The sequence below is a fragment of the Oryctolagus cuniculus genome (genome assembly GCF_964237555.1).
Source record: "Oryctolagus cuniculus chromosome 17 unlocalized genomic scaffold, mOryCun1.1 SUPER_17_unloc_1, whole genome shotgun sequence".
Classification (NCBI taxonomy): Eukaryota; Metazoa; Chordata; class Mammalia; order Lagomorpha; family Leporidae; genus Oryctolagus; species Oryctolagus cuniculus.
Genome location: NW_027208202.1, coordinates 268,992 through 278,504, shown reverse-complemented (window position 1 = coordinate 278,504; position 9,513 = coordinate 268,992). Strand labels below are relative to the sequence as shown.

Here is a 9,513-nt window from a genome sequence, read left to right as displayed (position 1 = left end):
TACCACACAAAGATTGAAAAATCTCAAAGGCTTGGTACACATCATCTAATTCTTTCCTAGTCAAAGATAAAAGATCTTAATCATATTAAATTTTTAATTGTTTTAAAAAAGGAAATGTAGAAAGTAATCTTATTATATATGTAAAGCTTTGAAGCTTTATTTGAGCTCCCTCTTGAGAAACGTGGTGTGGCACACATTGCTGTCTCTAAAATGGGTAGTGACACGCATGCACGGTGTTCTGAGCAGGAAGAGTCACTGCATTAGCAGTCCTTTTGGGCCAAATCCAGCTCCTTTCTATCTTTGTATTTTGTTGGAATACAATCACACCTGTTTACTTACAGTCTATACATATTTTAGGCAACAACAGAGATATTATGGTTCATAAACCATAAAGTATTTACTTTATGACTATTTATGAAAAGGTTTGCCAGTGCTATGCTTAGATCAAAGATCCTTTGATATGTTTTAATAGGTTTTATCCATCATTCAGAAATGTTTAGAGAGTATGTAACATTGTATGCAATCCCTCAACAATAGTCAACTAATTTGAGTGTTTATCATTTGAGCATTAATGCATTGGGAGGAAAATCCAAAAATCTCATGATTAGTCATTTTTTAGAAACAGATCAGAAAGCCAGAGTAGCATGGGGCTTTTCTTTGCACATCAAAAGATATCTCAAATATTATTAACTAAATTTACTAAGTTGTGTCATCAAACCAAAGGCTTTAAATATACTGAAATGGTCTAATAATCAGTATAATATAGATCTATCCTCATTTTGAAAATGGATGCATACCACATTATTCTATATGTATTATAATTTATTAATTTATTTATTGGCTATTAAACTATTTTCCAACTTTATGATATAGCATCATTAACAATGTCCTTAAAGTTCTGAGGTATACCTTTAATATATGTATGAAATATTTCAACCAATGTAGGCTATTTATATTACATATATTATCTCATTGTTATATATAATACATTACATGTGTCCTTACATAGATGTGCATATTAATGTATAGTATTTCTTGTTATTTCTTGTTTTCTGTAGGATATAATTCCTGGGAAGTAGTTACAAAATATTTTTTTACAAAAGAGAAGAATCAGAAGCCAACCCCCACACATTGTAACATATCCAAAAAAAAGAAATGGCCAACTCTGGAGACAGAGTTTAGGTTAAAGGCAGTCTGGGGTTAATGGTGGATGAGGAGTTACTGTAAATAATAATTTAGGGATTAATAAAAATGTGTTTATATTAGAATGTGCTTATGGTTATAGAGCTCCAAAAATATGACAGGCATGGAATACTCACTTGAAATATTATGGCTGGGCAGAGAGGCTCCTGACTTTGGGCTTCACAAAAGAAAGTGAAGACAAACAAACAAGACAAGGTTGCACATATTTTGCTCAATTTGGTTCAAAAATACTTGAGACCCTAAAGACAAGGGGTCTTACAATTCAATGGGCAATATTCAGTATGAAAGAATTACACATATTTAAGAAATTTTTGCACCTAAATTAACATTTAATTCCATATTTCTTATTTGATATTGCCTAATTCAAATTAATTCCAAATACACTTAAAGAAATACTTCATTTTTATTATGTGAAACAATTTAAAAGATGTATTTAGCATCAACTTAAGGTAAAGTACTACCTCCTTTTTTTTTTAAGGTCTTCCTTCCATTTGTTCACCCCCCAAATGGCCGCTACGGCCAGCGTGCTGCGGCAATCTAAAGCCAGGAGCCAGGTGTTTCCTCCTGGTCTCCCATGTGGATGCAGGGCCCAAGGATCTGGGCCATCCTCCACTGCCTCCCGGGCCACAACAGAGAACTGGACTGGAAGAGGAGCAACCAGAACAGAACTGGTGCCCAACCAGGATTAGAACCCAGAGTACTGGTGCTGCAGGTGGAGAATTAGCCTATTGAGCCATGGCGCTGGCCAAAGTACTACCTCCTAATCACTCCACTTAGCATAATAAAACACCAATTCTGTTATTTCCAGATTATGTTAGTCTTAATAAACTACTTCCAAAGACAATAATATTAGACGTGAAACTAATGTAAATGTTTTAACACTCCTTAAACTTATACACCAAGTAAGATACTGTTTGGAGTTTATTTCATAACATTAATTATACACATGTATGGCCTACAGAGTGAAATTTTAATTCATGCATACAATGTGTACTGATCTAGGATAGACCACATACTAGGCTGCAAAGCGAGTCTCAGCAATTCAAAAGACTGAAATCATACTATGCTTCTTCTATAACCACAATGAAATTAACCTGGAAATCAACAACTCAAGAATCTCTAGAACATATGGAAACACATGGAGACTGAACAATATGCTCCTAAATGAACAGTGGGTCATTGAAGAAATAAAAAAATTTCTGGAATGAGTGAAGATGACAATACAATACATCAAAACTTATGGGATACAGCAAAAGAAGTGTTAAGAGGAAAGTTTATAGCAACTGGTAGCTACATGAAGAAATTGGAAAGGCACCAAATAGTTGAGCTATCCATGCATCTCAAGGACCTAGATGAAAAACAACTAACCAAACCCAAAACTAGTAGGAGAAAAGAAATACGTAAAACTAGAAAAGAAATAAACGAAATTGAACAAAAAAAGAATACAAATGATCAGCAAAATGAACAGCAGGTTTTTTGAAAAAAAAAATTGACACAACATTGGCTTAAGTAAGCAAAAAGAGGAAGAAGACCAAGAAATAAAAGTAGAGATGAAAAAGGAAATATAATGACAGATACCCCAGAAATAAAAAAGAATCATCAGAAATTACCACAAAGAGCAGTATGCCAACAAATTGGGAAACCTAGAAGAAATGGTTAGATTTTTGGACTCATGCAATTTACCTAAATTGAGCCATGAAGACACAGAAAACCCAAACTGACCAATAACCAAGATAGAAATTTAATCAAGAATAACGACCCTCCCAGCAAAGAAAAGCACAGGACTGGATGGCTTCATTGCTGAATTCTACCAGACATTTAAGGAAGAACTAACTCTAGTTCTTCTCAATCTATTCAAAACAATTCAGAGAGAGGGAATCCTTCTAAACTCCTTCTATGAATCCAGCATCACCTTAATTATTAAACCTGAAAAAAATACAACAGAGAAACATTGATATAAAAATCCCCCAACAAAATACTGGTCAATTGAATCCAACAACACATCAGAAAGATCATTCTCCCAGATAAAGTGGGATTTATCACAGGAATGCAGAAAAGGTTCACTATTTGCAAATCAATGTGATACATCATATTCACAAACTGAAAAGCAAAAACCATATGATTATCACAATAGATAATTTAAAAGAGGGATTTCAAAGCTCTCTATCATGGGGATTACAAATGATTAAAAAAGAATAGAAGACGACACAATACATGCAAGATTTGTCCCTGTTCATGGAATGGAAGAATCAATATCATCAAAATGACCATACTGCCAAAAGCAATTTACAGATTTAATGTTATACCAATAAAACTACCAAGGACATTCTTCTCAGACATAGAGAAAATGACACTGAAATCCATATGGAAACACAAGAGATGTGAATAGCTAAAACAATCTTACACAACAAAAACAAAGTCAGATGCATCACAATGCCAGATTTCAAGATTTACTGCAGGACATGTATCATCAAAACATCCAGGTACTGGCGGGAAAACAGATGGACAGACCAATGAAACAGAATAGAAATTCCAGAAATATATCCATGTATCTACAACCAATTTATCTTTGACAAAGGAGCTAAAATCAATCCCTGGAGCAAGGATAGTCTCTTCAACTGGCATAGACAAAGAGTTCTTGGAAAAGACCCCAGATGCCCAGAGAATCAAAGCCAAAATTGGCTAGTGGGATTATTAGCTTCTGCACTGCAAAGGAATCACTCAGCAAAGTGAAGAGGCCACCAAAGAATGGGAGAAATTATTTGCAAACTATGCCACTGATAAAGGATTAATAACCAGAATATACAAAGAACTGAAGAACCTAAGCAACAATAAAAGAAACAACCCAGTTAAGAGATAGGCAAAGGACTTAAACAGTTATTTTATTTTTCAAAACAGGAAATCCAAATGGCCAACAGACACCTGAAAAAATCCTCAGGACCACTACCTATCATGGAAATACAAATTAAAACCACATTGAAGTTTCACCTCACCCCATTTGAATGTCTTTCATATAGAAATCAACAAACAATAAATCCTGGCAAGAATGTGCATAAAAAGGTACCCCAACTCACTGTTGGTGGGAATGTAAACTGGTACAGCCACTGTGGAAGACAGTTGGAGATACTTCAGAAATCTGAATATAGAACTACCATATAACCCAGCCACTCCACTCCTGGAATTTTGCCCAGTGGAAATGAAATTTGCACATGCAAGAGTTATCTGTACTCCATGTTTATTGCAGCTCAAATCACAACAGCTAAGATATCTAATCAATCCAAATGCCCATCAACTGAAGACCAGATAAATTATGGGGTATATATACCATGGAATACTACACAGTAGTAAAAAAATGAAATCAGTTGGAACAAAATGGATATAACTGGACATCATCCTTTGATTCGCAATCATCATCCATTGATTCTCTTCAGAAACATGTTTCTAAAACACAAACAAGTGCAGTTTCTAGGCTCATGAAACTTTGTGAAGAAAAATGTGAAGCGAGTGAAATAAAGAAAGGAAGAAAAGGTAGCAGTGGACCATCTGTAAAAGGAATTAAGAATTTAGGAAATACTTGCTTTTTTAATGCGGTCATTCAGAACTTGTCACAGACTTATATCCTGACTGAACTTATGAATGAGATGAAAGAAAACGGTACAAAATTCAAGATTTTTCCTTCCTCAGACTCTCAGCTGGACCCACTGGTGGTGGAACTTCCAAGCCCTGGCCCACTGACCTCAGCCTTGTTCCTGTTTCTGCACAGCATGAGGGAGACTGAAAAAGGACCACTTTCTCCAGAAGTTCTTTTCAATCAGCTTTGCCAGAAGGCACCTCGATGTAAAGATTTCCAACCACAGGACAGTCAGGAGCTTCTCCATTACCTGCGGAATGTAGTGAGGACAGAAGAAACGAAGAGAATACAAGCTAGTGTTCTAAAGGCATTTAACAACCCAACTACTAAAGCTGCTGCTGATGCAACTAGGAAAAGGTCAAAGCAGATGGAAAAGGTGTGAAAATGAACTTCCTAGATCGGATCTTTATTGGTGAACTGACTAGCACAGTAATGTGGAAGAATGTGCAACTATCTCCACCACGGAAGATCCTTTCATTGGTATTTCCCTTCCTATAATAGAAGAAAGGGTCTCAAAGCCTGTGCTGTGGGAAGACTGAGTCAACACAGAAGTTCACAGGAAGAGATCATGATCAGTACAGTGGCACGGTTACCACGGAAATACTCACCAACCCAGACCTGCCAAGAAACACTGTCCTTCTAAAGATAAGAATCAGCAAATTCATGACAGAAAACGTCAAAGAAAACTCTCACCCGCAGGAGAAAAACCATTTTCACGTACCAGGAAAATGCGGACTTGGGCATGGATGGCTCTCCTTCAGTGTCTGCCGGCGCAATGGGTCCCAGCGAAAGCCCCAGCGACGGCAGCGGAAAAGAAGCCAGCGGTTCTGAGAGCAGTGTTGAGGCCCACAGTGAGGCCTCCGAGTCGAAAGCACTTCTAAGCAGGCGGGGCAGTGCAGGTCCCGCGGCAGACCCTGCGCACACACAGAGGGGACCCTGCCATCCGCTAAGGAGACCGACCATAGTGAAGAGGGAGTGGCTAACGCCATTTCTGAACTTTGAGCAGCCCTGAAATTGGAGATGGAGATTTTGACAGAGAAAAGCAGCCACTTAGAATTCCAAATAAGTTAGGTTTTGCAGGGGAGGAGCATATGAGGCCTCGCAGTCCCCAGCATGCTTTTCAGACCCTCTCTCAGAGCTACATCACTACTTCCAAAGACTGTTCAGTTCAGTCCTGTCGCTACCAGTTTACGTCTGTGGAATTACTTATGGGGAACAACAAGCTTCTGTGTGAGAACTGTACTGAGAAGAAGCAGGAGTATCCAAAGGAAATCAGTTCTGCGGAGAAGAAAGCAGAGGGGTTCATGCTAATGCCAGGAAGCAATTGCTCTTTCTGCCGTTCCTCCTATCCCAATTCTCCATCTGAAAAGATTCCACCAGGCTGGCTTGAGTCTTTGTAAAGTCAACAGACATGTAGGTTTTCCACTTATGCTTGATTTAGCACCATTCTGTTCTGCTACTTGTAAGGATGTAAGTGTGGGTGATGAAGTTCTCTGTAGTCTCAGTGGCTCCACGAGAGGAGGGCACTACTTGGCTTATGTGAAAGCAAGAACACCCTCCAGGAAGTTATCAGAATATCTCACTGGAAAGAAGACTGGGCCTGGTGAGAAAGAACCTGACAATGAATCAGTGGGCCAGTGGGTCCATGTTAGTGACACTTATGTGCAGGCGGTTCCAGAATCAAGAGCACCTAATGCACAAGATTACCTTCTTTTTTATGAAAGACTATTATGAGATTAATTACTTGCCAATGGTAATATTTAGATTACTTTTATTTGAATGCTGCAACACCACCAACATATGTAATGTGCCTTTGTAGTCCTCTTTCTCCTGTAGGAATGGCATGACCCTCATATGCTTCCGAACTTCCTCACCATTGTGGGAAGCCCTTTTAAAGTAAGTTCAATGTACTCAGTGCTTTCAGATTTGCAGTCTCAAATAAGCAACTCAGAATTTACAGAAGAGGAAAACCCTTCACCATGTGGCTCGTTAATACAGGCAGTCAGAGTCAAATCATTCCTGAAGACAATGCTTCCTCAATGTGCTACACCTTCCTGATCTCATATATATGTGTATATCCTATGCCATTGTTTACTTATTATTTTTAACATCTTTTCACCTTTTTAGCCCTAGCTTTTTTTTTTATTGAGCAATCACATTTCACATTAAAACATGTAACTATGAAACATTGTTCATCCAGCTCGCACCCCCTCTAAAATCATCTCAGGGCTATCCAGTGGTATATGTGTATTGCTACATAAGAAACACTGCTGTGATAACGGAGTAATGCCTAATACAGCATAGCTCTCTTGTCATCTTGTATGATTCAGCCACATAAAAAGGCATCACTGTAATTTAAGTAGTGTGGATTTACCAATAATCTATTGATTGGCCTCTTGCTTTGAGACCTAGAAAGCTGCTGAAAACATTTCATCAAACATACCATTTGCAACCTATTCATAGTGGAGTTAGGAATAATTTGCAAGTGGTTGTCCAGAATCAAAATATAATTGTAGATACTGTAAAATGCAGAATTGGTAAATAAAAGTAGATAATCCATATGGAACTGTAGGATAGTTTGACATATAAAGCAAATTATATTTGTAAGTGATAGAGAATTATATTATTAGACTTAACAGGGAAATATAATAAATACACTTTCTACCTCTGTATTTCAGTATATGTTAAAAATGGTTTTTGGAATTTTGAAGTCACTTTTATTGTCTTCAGTAAGCATCATTAATAAGTTCATGTGAGTTTATTTTTATTTTCATGGGGCATAAAGTTGACCTTTCTTGTTTTCTTTTTAAATAATATGAAAAAGATGATGGTTTTTTCCTCTAGATAACAAATTATTAAGCTTTTGGAATTTAGCATGAAAAATACTATTAAGTCTAATTTTCAAAAACAATGGCTTCTTCACTGCCATATTCTTGAATCAAAACATTAACTGTAATTCAGTCATTTTGATCATTCTTTCCCAAGAATGAACTACAGGCAAACACCAGATGAGGGCCTGGGTCCAGGATGCTCTCCTCTGGAGAAGAAAGGATAAGAATAGTGGGTGTAGATAATGTGTGGAAATATTTAACCAAGATTGGCCCTTTTTAAAATGTTAGTGTATATGACACAATCAAGGTTACCAGTGCTGCCTTTTGATATAGGGATGGATGGAATTGTGATTAAGGTGGTAATGGTATACCAAATATAGTGCTTAAAAATCATTGCATGAATTCTCTTTTTAAGATATAATGCTTTTCTTGATTTTTTAAGCCATGAGATAATGGAAGAATATATTTTTATAAATTAATCTGCTAAGTCAGGTTGTATCTTATATAAGTACCTTGCAGTATTTTCTTTTTAAGTATAACCAATTAACATTGAAGTACCACAGTTGGAGCAGTGAATTTTTTTAGAAGTATTAATAAATTTCTTCATTCAATTCAGCTATTTTGGTAATAGCAACCACAGTCCTCTCCAACAAATGTAAATATTAAATCACCTCATTTTTCTCATGGAAAAGATACTAAGAAACATGCACTTCTCATTGACTAGTCATCTGTTTCTTGTCAGAACTACCATGGGCCAGTTACTGTACTGCCTTTTAACATTCTGTAAAATGGAATGACCTACATAGATTTTAGGCATTATTCCAGAAGGTACATGCAAGTAAGACACATTTATTTTCATTTCCTTAGTCTTAAGTGAATTAATGCTGAAATTTTTTATGGCCTAGGACTACAAGTTTTTTCTTCTGAAAATGGATAAATTTGGCTTTGATACCCAAAAAATATCCTAAACATTGTTTTGTAATAGAGAAAGTATGCTGAATTACACATTGGCCTACATTAGTTTTTTTAAATTTTGATTATTCCCAATGCATATTTGTAAGGATATTAAATTGTGAGGCCACTAGCATAACAATAGCATAACAGTGAGCTCCTGGGTCACCTCAGGAAACAGTGTAGATGAGTGAGAATGTTTACAGACCATCAAACAATTACCATGATGCTTGACTGAAGGAATTTAAGAAGCATAGCAAGGCCAGCGCCGTGGTTCAATAGGCTAATCCTCCGCCTTGTGGCACCAGCACCCTGGGTTCTAGTCCCGGTCGGGGTGCTGGATTCTGTCCCGGTTGCCCCTCTTCCAGGCTAGCTCTCTGCTGTGGCCTGGGAGTGCAGTGGAGGATGGCCCAAATGCTTAGGCCCTGCACCCCATGGGAGACCAGGAGAAGCACCTGGCTCCTGCCTTTGGATCAGCGTGGTGCACCGGCTACAGTGCGGCAGCTGCAGCACGCCGGCCGTGGCGGCCATTGGAGGGTGAACCAACAGCAAAGGAAGACCTTTCTCTCTGTCTCTCTCTCACTGTCCACTCTGCCTGTCAAAAAAAAAAAAAAAAAAAAAAAAAAAAAAAAAAAAAGAAGCATAGCAAAGATGTTTTCTAGCTTTATTTAGAAACTGGTTTACAGGGTATATTAAACCCAAATTCTCCCTAGTTTTTCCATATTTAAAATGATAAAATGTTGATTATGTGCTAATTATGTGAATATTATTGACATAACCAAATATACATCTATACTTAAGATTTCTATTATTTAATGTTTTTAGGAATTATGTGAAGACTGCCTTTTCAGGCGGCCAAAGAGAGTGACAGTTGATATCAATTAAAAAAAAGTAGTT

General features: G+C 37.2%; 1 pseudogene; it reads left to right on the top strand.

Annotated features, from left to right (window-relative positions):
- The first annotated feature begins 2,497 nt into the window (after positions 1–2,497).
- LOC138847852 (ubiquitin carboxyl-terminal hydrolase 45 pseudogene) lies at positions 2,498–7,260 on the top strand (annotated as a pseudogene).
- The last annotated feature ends 2,253 nt before the right edge of the window (positions 7,261–9,513 follow it).